Source organism: Martes martes (genome assembly GCF_963455335.1).
Source record: "Martes martes genome assembly, chromosome: 16".
Taxonomy (NCBI): Eukaryota; Metazoa; Chordata; class Mammalia; order Carnivora; family Mustelidae; genus Martes; species Martes martes.
Window position 1 is genome coordinate 793,625 of NC_137904.1, and position 11,622 is coordinate 805,246.

Genomic DNA, 11,622 nt, shown 5'->3' on the forward strand with positions numbered 1-11,622 from the left:
ACAACTCACACGAGGTGGACGAGGTCGCCACCCAGGAAAGCTTCCCGCTCCTTGAAGGGCGAGCGAGGCGGGGGCGCCACGTGCCAGCGTGCTGCCCCGCGGACCTGAATCTGGGAGAGAGCTCCCCTCCTTGTTTGCGCTTTGCAGCTCGCCTGTTGCCATGGGAACGGCAAGTGATTGCAATCACCGCTGTTTGTAGGGGGAGCGGCACCCATCCGCACGGCTCCCGAGAAACAAGACATACAAACCTTGACTTTGGCCGCTCGTGACCTCTCAGAACAGACAGCCCAACCCCACGAGGTCCTGTGGCCTCCTCCCCGCCACAGGGGCTCCCGTTTGCAAAGTGCCCCCAGCCCAGCTTTCCTGGAGGCCGGATTCCTCCCACCCTCAGCCCCTCCCTCTCCGAGCATGTGCAGGGACCTGGCCTCGCTCCCCTTCCCCCCACGCTCGTTCTTACCTGCGGGGACTCAGCGGCCCCCCACGTGCCTCCCCCCGGCCCGTTCTCTCTGCTGGGTCTCTATCCAGGGGCCGCCTGAGGCCCCCCCAGCCTCCCCCAGGGCCTGGGCCTCCCCTCCCGGGGCTACGAAGCTGCTAAGGGAGTTGAAGACGTTGGCCTGTTGCCCAAGATAATCAAACAGGAGAGACTCCCAGGAGCCTCTGACCCCGTCCCCGGGACCCCTGGGGATTAACTCCAGCGAGGGTGCAGGTGTCCGGCCAGAGGCACAGGACACAGAGCGTCCGCAGCCCTTGTCCCTGGGTTTTCTGCAAATCCCTCCCTCTGTGCCACGCCCCGGGGAGCCTCGTTTATAAACTCCAGCGAGGACAGCAACCGTGTCTTTACAGCTCGCCCAGGCCTGCAATCGCTCTCCTTTGGAGAAGACGCACCTTGTGTTAAAGTTTTTTTTAAAAATGAGCTTCATTCTGGAGATGGGTACTTAGTGATACGGTGTTCTCCGGCCGAAGCCCCAGGCCCGGGGAGAGGGTGGCCCCCACGGAGTCCAGACTTGGCCCTGGTGTGGCGCTGGGGTCCCGCCTCGCCTCATGGGCCCCGGCTGGGATCTCCCGTAAGCTGGTGGGCATGGAGGCGACCTTGTCCACCTTGTGTCACTTGTGAGGGTCCCCACGAGCTCGTGGGTGTCCCTGCCTTTTCTAAGGTGTGAAGAGTCCTCGAGCTCCTGCTATCAAGCCAGACCTTCAGCTGTAGGCAAGGCAGCCCCGCCCCGGTGGCCGCTCAGGGGATCCGTGTTTACTCCTGTTGGGGGTGCAAAGGAGTCCCCTGTGACTTTGCAGTAATCCGGGGTTCTCTGGTTTGGAGGAAGGAACCCGTGGAAGATGGGAAACCCCCAGGGTCCGGGCTCCTTCTCCCACCCGGCCAGTCCTGGGGGCCGTCCGTGTGTGGGTCCCGGGCTGAGCTCGGGGAGTCAGGAGAAACGGACGGAAGGCTCCCGCCTTGGGAAGCCTCTGCTGGCGTCGTGTCTCGTCCAGCAGCGCCCCCAGAGGGCTGGGGTTCTGGCGTTTGGGGCTCCTGGCTGAAACCCCAGAGCCTCAGGGAGGGCACTCGTGTCGTCTCTTAGGAACAGCTCCATTTCTGTTTAGAGTGGACCCTGGGTCCTCCCGGGCTGGGGCAGAGCCCTGTGGCCGCCAGCCTCCCCGGATGGGATGCAGAGCCTGCCGCACGGTGGGGGCTCGGCAAGTGCCGGCCGGCCGGGTCCGGGGCCGCGGGCCAGCCCATCACCAGGACCCGCCTCCCGTCCCCCGCGTGGGGCACTTGCCCAGCCTGACACACGTTTCCACGTGGGCAGGGACACAGGAAGGGACACGGAAGTGACGACGGGCTGTTTGGGCGGAAGGAACTTACGAGAGCGTCCTCAACCCTCTCCTTACCCCCTTTGCCAGCGGGGAGCAGGGGACCAAATACAGCCCACGGGCAAATCTGGGCCTGCTGTGGGTTTTTGTAAATAAAGTTTGATGGGAACCCAGCCACTCCCGTCTGGGGCTTGTGTTTGTAGGTCGAGTTTACGGGCCGTCACCATGCCCATTTGTCTCAGGGTTACTCTGCGCCTGTTTCCGGCTACGGTGGCGGTGGCAGATCTGAGAGGTTGTGACAGGCGTCATGACCCAAAATATTTGCAGAAGAGGCTGGCTGAGCGGGACGGTGGGACACAAGGTGGAGGGAACCGGGTCCCTGAGTCTCTGTGCGGAGGAAATGCATCACCGCCGGGAGCACTCGCGGGGCCCCCGTGCGTGGGCGAGAGGAGGTCTTTCAGGGTTGGGGCTGTCCCCATTGGGGGCTCACCTCAGTCGATGGCCGAGCCACTCAGAGATGTGCTGGGGGTCCACACAGGGGCTACTGATGGCTTCCGGACCTCCTGATGAGTCTGCCCCAGAGCGTGTGCAGAGCGGATCCCCCAAGCTCCCTAACCCAGCCGTGGGACGGAGCGAGAGGCTCAGGGCCAACCAAAGTGCCTCAGCATTTGGGGAGGGCCCCCGAAAGGACGCACGAGGGCGTGGGGGAGGCGGGATCCCACAGCCACCCGGGTACAGGACAGGTGGATGGAGCTGGATGGGGCCAGTGCGTGGGCTGGGTTGGCGTGGACGGGCCCGGGTCTGCCACCAAGCGGACCTGACCTGTGCGGTTGATACGGGGGACAGATGGAAGGTGCTTTGCCGGGTGATGGATGCACGGGGATGCCAGTGCGAGAAGCCCCGGAGAGCAGAGTGCCGGTTCCTGGCGCACAGAGGGCACAGGGCAGGGAGAAGAGGTGGTGTCCCTGCTCCTCCGAGGCCCAAGGTGCACCCATCCTGACTCCCTCCTCAGCACCTGCCACATCCAACCACGTCAAGTCCTATCTGTCTTCCCTCCTAAAACCTTCCCGATGCGTCCGTTCTCCCCCTCCCACCTTCTCCGCACCTGCTGCGCGGGCCACAGACCCTCCTGTCTGTCGTACGGCGCCCCGCACCGCCCCCGCCCCAGATCCTCTCTCCGCAGCAGCCGGTGATGTCTCCTCCGGACGCAGACCTGTCCACGTCCCTCCCGCCTCAAAGCCCTCCCTGACGGGGACACAGCTCCTTTCCAGGGCCACCGCTCTGCCTTCCCTGCCCTCGTGAAAGGCCCCCACACCCCAGAGGTTGCCACATCCCCTTCCCCAGGGCCTTTGTGCACACCGTTCCCTCCCCGCGGAGGGGCATTCCCTGCCTCGCCGTGTTGCTGGTGATGTCTGGGTCTCCGGGGAGGCCCGTCTTCCTTGGGGCGAGTGTCTCCAGCAGCCGGTTTAGAACCTGTCCCCCCGTACAGGATCAGCCCCGTCCTGGAATTTTGCACTTTTGGGGCGTGTGACCATTTGGGTAGTGGCTGTCCCCTCCTCCAGACAGCTCAGGGTGGGAACGCACAATTACGTGGGCACATCTCCTGCTGGGCATCAGGAAGGCCAAGGTGGTGTCTGTTCCTGCACACCCACAGCCCCGGCACGCAGCGGAGAGGCCCAAATGGATGGGGGGCAGGGCTGAGCAAGGACTCTGGTCAGGCTCCTCCTGGCGCTGGCCGGTTCCAGCTCGTGGACGCACCCACTGGACACCCAGTGTGAGCAGAGAGGTCTGGGCGCCACTCTGGCTTCCGCCCTGCCAACTCCTGCTCACAGGGCGAGGCCCCGTGTGGGAGCTCCTTCCGTCACAGGCTCTACCGACGGCGGGGCCTCCTGCTCTGTCGGTGTGCCCGTCTCTGTGGCCCTGCTCTGAGCCGTGAACTCGTGGGGGGGGGGGCAGCGATCCCATCTTCCTTGCCCCTAGAGTCACAGCGCCAAGCACGGGCTCGTGGGGCGCCAGCCAGAGCCGTCACATGGAGCGAGGGAAGGACGGGAACCAGACACAGGCCTCCCTCGGAGAGCTCACGGCTCGCCCAGAGAGAAGGCCGAACGGGAGCCGCCAGGACGGCTAGGGCCTGGGCGGGACCAGCTCTGCTCCCGGAGTGGGCGAGGGAGCTGATAGGGCATCAGGGAGGGGTGCTGCCCGGCGGGACCCCCCCCCCCGCACTCTGCTCTGATGTGCGTGAAAACTGTGGTCCCCATGCAGGATGTTGTTGGGGATGAGTGCTGGTGACTATAGGGGGCTCTGGGTGGGACTCGAGAGGGAGGGGCGGGAGCTGGCCCGGCCCGGTCCCAGGGGAGGGCAGGCCACTGACACCCCAGGTCCCGGGTCAGTCCCACCTGGAGACGTGGCTGGGTGTCGCAGGTCCCAGTGGACCCTTGTGTGGCCTCGGGGCTCAAAACTTCCAGGCCTGGCCCTGCTCTCCGGCGGAGGGCAGCTTTCTGGAGCAAACTCGTGCTGTTGGGGCCAGACAGGACGCACTTGGTGGCCACGTGGTCTGTTCTGCCGTGGCCCCGCTCTGCCGTCCTCCCTTGAACGCAGCCACCGACAATATACAGCTGACCGGCCATGTTCCAATACAACTTTATTTGTAAAAACAGCTGACTCTGGAGGGTGGGATGCTGGGAGCCCCGAGGAGTCAGTATTTACCGCGCTGGCGTGGCAGGGGACTGAGAACACACAGACAGCCTCCAGGTCCTCATCGGCTAAATGGGAAGACGTCCCCCTCCAGATTCTGGGAAGCTCGAGGTTCTGGCCGGTCCTGCCCACCGGGTGCTGGGGGCGCAGGGGGACCTCGCGGTTCCCTCTGGTGATGGGCACGTGGGGAGCTGGGGTGAGATCCAGGAGACACACTTCCCAGGGCAGCCTTGGGCGTCCCGCCCTGGTCATGGGTGGGGGCAGCACAGTCTCAGGCCCCCGCTCTGATAGCCAGCACCCCGGGGGGAGCCGAGAAGGGGCTGGCTGGCCCCGTGGGGGTGGGGAGGCAGCCGTGTCCCCTGCCCTCCGCTCCTCACCGAGGCTCACGCGCCCAGGAAGCCAATTTTTTGTCAGAATGACCAGGTTCGCTTTGGGCATATTGGAGAAAAAAAAAGCTATTTCCTAGTGTCTAAATCTCATTAAAAAAGCAATTTTGCAATCAATTACCATGCAATTTAGCCACTAACTGTTTAATTATATAAATATAGAAAACAGGGGAGATGAAGAATAAGCAGAGGTGGGTTGGTCCTTCCTGTCCTTGCATTTATGAGCCCGGCCGGGAGAGCCCGTCTTCGGGGGACCCTCGGGGCCAGAGCCGAGTGGCCGGCGTGGCCCGTCACCGCGCGAGTGAGACTTCCCTAGTCAGTGTACTGCATGCGCCCGAGGAGCTCGCGGCGTCCGGGCCTACCGCAGGGGGAGAGATTTGTTCCCCGCAAGAGCTCGGACCTCCGGTCTTCTGCCGTGCGCTCTGAAAACCGTGTCACTCCGTTGGCTTTTATTAAAGGAACGTTATTTCTACAAATTATCTTTTAATGCTGCGGGAGCGCGTGCCTCCGGGAACCGCCCCAGGGGAAGCAGGGGTGAGAAGAGAGCGGGGACGAGCCCCGGGCGCACCCGCGTTCCCGCCCTGCCCTTGGCGCCCCTGCACGCTCTGCAACGAATATGGCGGGTGGGGGGGATCCGAGGCACAGACAGTGGCCTCACCCTGAGCCCCTGGTGACCACCCCTGCCTCAGGCCCACTCTGGCTCGACCCCACCTATGTTCCCCGTCCACGCTCAGCCACCGTGAACCCCTCCTGCCCTTCTGTCCTGGGGGGTCCGTTGTTGCTGGGGTGGGGTATGGGGTACAGAGAGCCCAGACGCCTGGGTCTTTGGAAATATCCAGGGGAGGGTTCTCTTTCCAGTCGTGAGGCTCGGGGCTGGGCCCCTCGAGGGTCTCTGGGCTGGCCCCACGGCAGGATGGGCTTGGCAGGCGCGCTGGCCACGGACGCTTGTGGCCTCCCAGACTGTCTTCAGGAATGGCATGTGAAACCAAGGAGGGAAATGACTCACGGCTGTCCCCGGCGCCTCAGTGGCACGGTTAGAGCCCGACGCCCACAGGGCTCTGGGCGTGGGTTTCGTCTGCTGGAACCTTTCCGTTGTGCATCAGAGAATCCTGTTCCCGCCCTCAGGGGCAGTCGCAGCTGTGGCCGCCGTGTGAGCCCAGGTTCTGACAACAGGCTGCGATCGGCTCCATTTCCCGTCGGGGGGCTGAGGTCCAAGCGCTCACCCCAGCCCACGCGCAGGTCCCCACACAGTCAAGGGAGGCCCGGCCTCCCTCGTTAGCTCGTACCCCCGGAACAGCACAGCCTTTCTTCCCTCGGAACACAACTTGCGTCCGGATCCTGCACGAGACCAGAGCCTCCACGGGGGCAGGGATGACAGGCTCCCCGAGTCACACATGCAGCTGGCAGACAAGTTGCCGGGAGGCCTCGGGAGGATGAAGGCCGCGAGCACTGACCCAGACCCAGTAGGGTCTGGAACCTGCTCAGGACGCCACCGCCCAGTCTCTTGTCCCCTCGCGGGGCCCAAGTCGTGTCCCCCCATATCCGTATGTTGAAGCCTGTCGCCCAGGGTGGTGGTTTCTGGGGGGACTCGGGAGTGTTGTAGTGACAGGAGGCCGTGAGCATGGCCCCGGGTGCGATCCGCGCCCTTGTGATCGGGAGAAGCGGGATGACGGTGGCCTGCGGACCCCCTGATCGGGCACCTTGAGCCTCCAGAACTGTGAGAAGCCAGTCACCGGGTCAGATCTCCTCAGAGCGCAGCCAGAGCCCCGGTGCCCCTCTCGGTTCTGCGGGCTCTCCCGCCGACCTAGCTCCTCCAGTGGTCTTCCAGAAAAGCCAGACGGAGCTCGGAGGCCAGTGGCCCATCCGTCTGTGGTGCCCGCTGTGTGGGCCAGGCACTGTGTTTGCGTTGCGTCTGTCGCCTCAGGGAACCTCGGAGATGACCCTGCCGGCCGCTGTTCTGCTTTGCTGATTTTCCATGGGGGGCCAGTGACAGGCAGTGACCCGGCGGGACACGACCCTTGGCCTCTCTGGTGTCACAGAGGGTGATTTTCAGCCCTGGAGACCCTGCCTGAGAGGATCCTTCCCCATGGGGAAGCCGGCAGGTGGGGCACAGGGTGGCTGGGCCACCCACAGGGAGGAGCCCAGCAGCCATCACCCCCGGCTCTGCCCGTCCCGATGGGCCCCAGGACCCAGGAGTCCGTGGGTGAGGCCCACGAGGAGACCACGGCTTCAGGATCTCAGGCGGGACCTGGGCCCAGCTTGTCCCAGCCAGCCCGGTGTGTCCTCGGCTGGCTGGACGGGCCCTGACCCCGAGGCTTCTGCTCGCTCTAACTCCCAGGCAGCCTGGCTCCGGGCCCCACTGCACAGACAGGACACGTAATTACGCGCTGATTTCCTTCCGACGATGCACGGCCTTCGGACAGTGCTGCCCTTCGGGGGAAACACCATCTGAGCGGGAAGGGGGCTCCGTTCAGGGGACAGTCAGGGGAGCCCGGCTCTGAGGCAGCGGGGGAGGGCGCGGGACGGAGAGCCACGGGGGTGCGGAGGGAGCCCACCGGGGCCCCTGGGGCACTCGCAGGCCGCGGGAGCCCTGAAATGCGCTCTCAGCCTCGGCCGGTTGGTGGAGTGAGTCGGGATTCCGCGTGTGGACTTGCGCGTCCCTCCTCCGTCAGTGCGATTTCCGGCGACTCCCCTCCCCGCGATCAAGCTTCATGGAGCTCTGCCAGATGGCGTTTTCTCCCCCTCTCCCCGTCCCCCAGGGACCGTCTGAAATACAGGCCAAGCTCTCTTACCTCCAAATTATATTAAGGAGTTTAATTAACAGAAATGACTCCATAACCCATAGATCGCAGTGTGAGCGTGCGTGGCGTGCAGACACGCACGGGCTCCGGCTTCTCCCTTCGTCTCCGGGGACCTGGCCACGGCCTCCACAACCATCGGATCAAGCCGTGACCTTCCTTCGTTTCTCAGGAAACGCTCCGAGCTGTGGAGGGGGGCACAGATGTAAACATTCAATCTTGAGGGTGTGCACCTGCCCCAGACCCCCACCCCCGGGTGGAGGCTCGGAACTTGCCCAGCAGAAGCTCGTTCTCAGGGCGAGCGCTGGAGTTTGGAGCCGGGAGTGGGCCACCTGCCTGCCCTCAGGACGGGGTCTCTGAGCCACCCAGGTACGGCGGGCGGCCTGGCCGGCCCCCTCCCAGAGGCGCTGCACCGCTGAGTCTTCCCCCACTGACGTGGGCAGGAGACGCAGAGCCACCAGCTCGGCGATCTGCCAGGAGCCTCGCCTTCTTCTCTTGTCACCGCCCTGCCCCTCCTCCCAGTCCCGGGCTCCTGCTCCTTCTGCTTCCTTGTGTCTCCCTGGGGGTCCCCATGGGTGGTGCCTTGTGGCTTCCCACGGTATGCATTTTGGTCATGACCACCCCCAATCTGACGGGGGCCCCTCAGGCTCCAAAGATGGAGGGACGCCTCGCTGTCCTGCTGTCCATGTTCTCGACAAAGGGTCCCTTGCCCTCCTGGGCTTCGGACCTCCAGCCAGACATTCCCGTAGGGACTCCGTAGGGAGTCCGACCGCACGCGTGTGAACCCGGGACGTCCACCCGTTTTGGCTGCGTTTCGTCTACAAAGAGTCCAGGAGGGCAGCGAGCGTACAAAGCTGGGAATTTTGTTTCCTTTCGTTCCGAAGGTGCCCACCAGCGGTTCAGCGCATTGGCGGCCATTCCCGATGCAAACGAGGCTCGTCATACCGCGTCACTAATGGAGCAGTCCTGTGGGACCCCGCACGTCCGTGCGAAGGGCCGATGGCTTCGCGCTGTCTCGGGGCCCAAGTGTGCCCTGGCGTTTCCGCGCCGAACACTGGAACACGTGCTGGTTTACCAGGATTCGCTTCTCCTTCCTTCTTACCTTATATTAGGTTGGTTGCAGGATTCTGAGTTTCGGTCGGGGCTGCTTTCTGTGTTTTTGTTTGAAGGGTCGTAAAGGGTGCCGTGGCCGTGGGGGTGGTCTATGGCCGCAAAGTCCTGCCAAGGGTGCACGGGGCTTTACCGCGTGGTGGGTCACTCCTTGTGTTCCTGGCGAAGCCGATTCTCCACGCGTCCTCGGACCTGGGCTGGCTTGCGACCTGCTTTGTCAGCAGATGACATCGAGGCTGGCCTCATTCTGGTAACGTTCTTGGAACGCCGCGCCGAGACCACCGGGCTGGGAAGCCCACGGCCAGACCGGCTGCCCGCGCGTGTGAGCAGAGCCACTGGGTCCCCGGCCCCGCCTGCCCGTGGACGCAGGGTCGCCGCAGAGTCGCTCACAGGCAGGAGCGGGGACAAAGTGCCGTGCGCTCAGCCACTATGCCCTGGGGCATTCTGTGCTCTGCCTATAGTTAGCGGGCGCAGGGGCCTTACAAAATACTTGATTTAAATTAAGGGTTCCGATCCGTGGCTCCGTGGGCTCCTCATGCATGCTGGATACGTCCTCCTCTTCCCCCACTGCCGGCAGGGGACCGCCGGTGTGCGGTTCACGTCACTGGGTGAGGGATCACCCTTGCTGGGTTTGCCCCTCGTTCCTCACTTTCGTTCCTAGGTGTCTGCTTTTATTAACTCATTGCAAATGGTATTTTATTTTATTTTTATTTTTTCCATTTTTTTATTGATTATTTTTATTAACATAGAATGTATTATTAGCCCCAGGGGTACAGGTCTGTGAATCGCCAGGTTTACACACTTCACAGCACTCACCATAGCACATACCCTCCCCAATGTCCATAGCCCCACCCCCCTCTCCCGACCCCCCTCCCCCCAGCAACCCTCAGTTTGTTTTGTGAGATTGAGTCACTTATGGTTTGTCTCCCTCCCGATCGTATCTTGTTTCATTTATTCTTCTCCTACCCCCCTAACCCCCCATGTTGCATCTCCACTTCCTCATATCAGGGAGATCATATGATAGTTGTCTTTCTCCGATTGACTTATTTCGCTAAGCATAATACCCTCTAGTTCCATCCACGTCGTCGCAAATGGCAAGATTTCATGTCTTTTGATGGCTGCATAGTATTCCATTGTGTATATATACCACCTCTTCTTTATCCATTCATCTGTTGATGGGCATCTAGGCTCTTTCCATAGTTTGGCTACAGTGGACATTGCTGCTATAAACATTCAGGTGCGCGTGCCCCTTCGGATCCCTACGTTTGTATCTTTAGGATATATACCCAGTAGTGCAATGCTGGGTCGTAGGGTGGCTCTATTTGTAACTCTTTGAGGAACCTCCATGCTGTTTTCCAGAGTGGCCGCACCAGCTCACATTCCCACCAGCAGTGGAGGAGGGTTCCCCTCTCTCCGCATCCTCGCCAGCATCTGTCATTTCCTGACTTGTTAATTTTAGCCATTCTGACAGGTGTGAGGTGGTATCTCATTGTGGTTTTGATTTGTATTTCCCTGATGCCCAGTGATGTGGAGCCCTTTCTCATGTGTCTGTTGGCCATGCAGATGGTATTTTAAAACATTGCCATTTTCTAATTTTTTGTCGCTAGTACACAGAACAATCATTGTTTATTTATTTATTTATTTGAGAGAGAGAGAGAGAGTTTGAATAGGTTTTGCTTTCATTATCATCCAGTTAGAAATATTTCCTAGTTCCCTTGGTTATGTTTTTCACTGGTCGATAGTTTATTTAAGTGTTTTGCTTAATTTCCTGATATTTGGTGATTTCCGAGATGGCTTGCTGCCATTACTTTTAAATTTAACTCCACTATATTAGGGAATATAGCTTGTATGATTTCAATCTTCTAAATGTTTTGAGACACGCTTTATGGCCACGAATATGGCCTGACCTGCCATTCCTGGTGTTCCTGAGAAGAATGTGGGTTCTGCCGTCTCGTGGGGTGGCCTCCCAAAGTTAATCAGGTCAAGGTGGTGGGTCATACGGCTCAAATCTTCTATATTCTTACAAATGCGACGAGAGGGAGGATGGTCTAGGAGGACACGCTCTGTGCTGCAGGGGGACGGGTTGCTGGGTGAGGGTTTACTTGTAGGAACGAAGCTTTGGTGTAACCTCTTGTTTAGGACCCACATATCTCATAGTCTGTCTAAGCTGGCAGAAAAAGATTGCTTGATTGGCTTCAGTCACCGACTTCCTAAGGGCCTCTGGTGTGTCTATCCTATCTCTGGGGAGCTCGAGGGGAGAGCGTAAGCTTTCATCAGGAGATAGGGTATTGCCTATGATTAAGTGTGCCCAGTGCCCCTTCCTTTACGACTGACCATGCCCAGTGAGACCGGCTCGGCTCTGGCACCTGGGGTGAGGTCCCGACTGCCTTGGGACTGAGCTCGCTCGGTGGGCACTTCCTATGGCCATCTAGCATGCACGGTCCTTTTGGATGCTCAGCTCCAACCCTTGGGCCTCCTGTCCTATAGGACCGTTGGAGCCCAGCAGTGGTTGAGCGACAAGCGGCAAAGTCTGGGGTTACCCAAACCAAGCATTCGTTGTTCAGACGGGGAGCCAAAGCCCAGAAGGTGACAGGGGGTTGATCGAGGTCACACCATGAGCCGTGCCACGCAGGAAATAAGTGCTCTCCTGCACCCCCTCCACGCTCGGCGCGTCGCAGAGCTTTGGCCCCAGGCCAGAACCTGAGAGAGCCCAGCACGGCTGATGGTCCACGGTGTGCAAACCAGAGGGTCAAGATGAAGCCAGGAAACCTCTCTCCCCAAGATCCCCATCAGGAGAGATGGGCTGGGAGAGGAGCACGGCCTTGGCC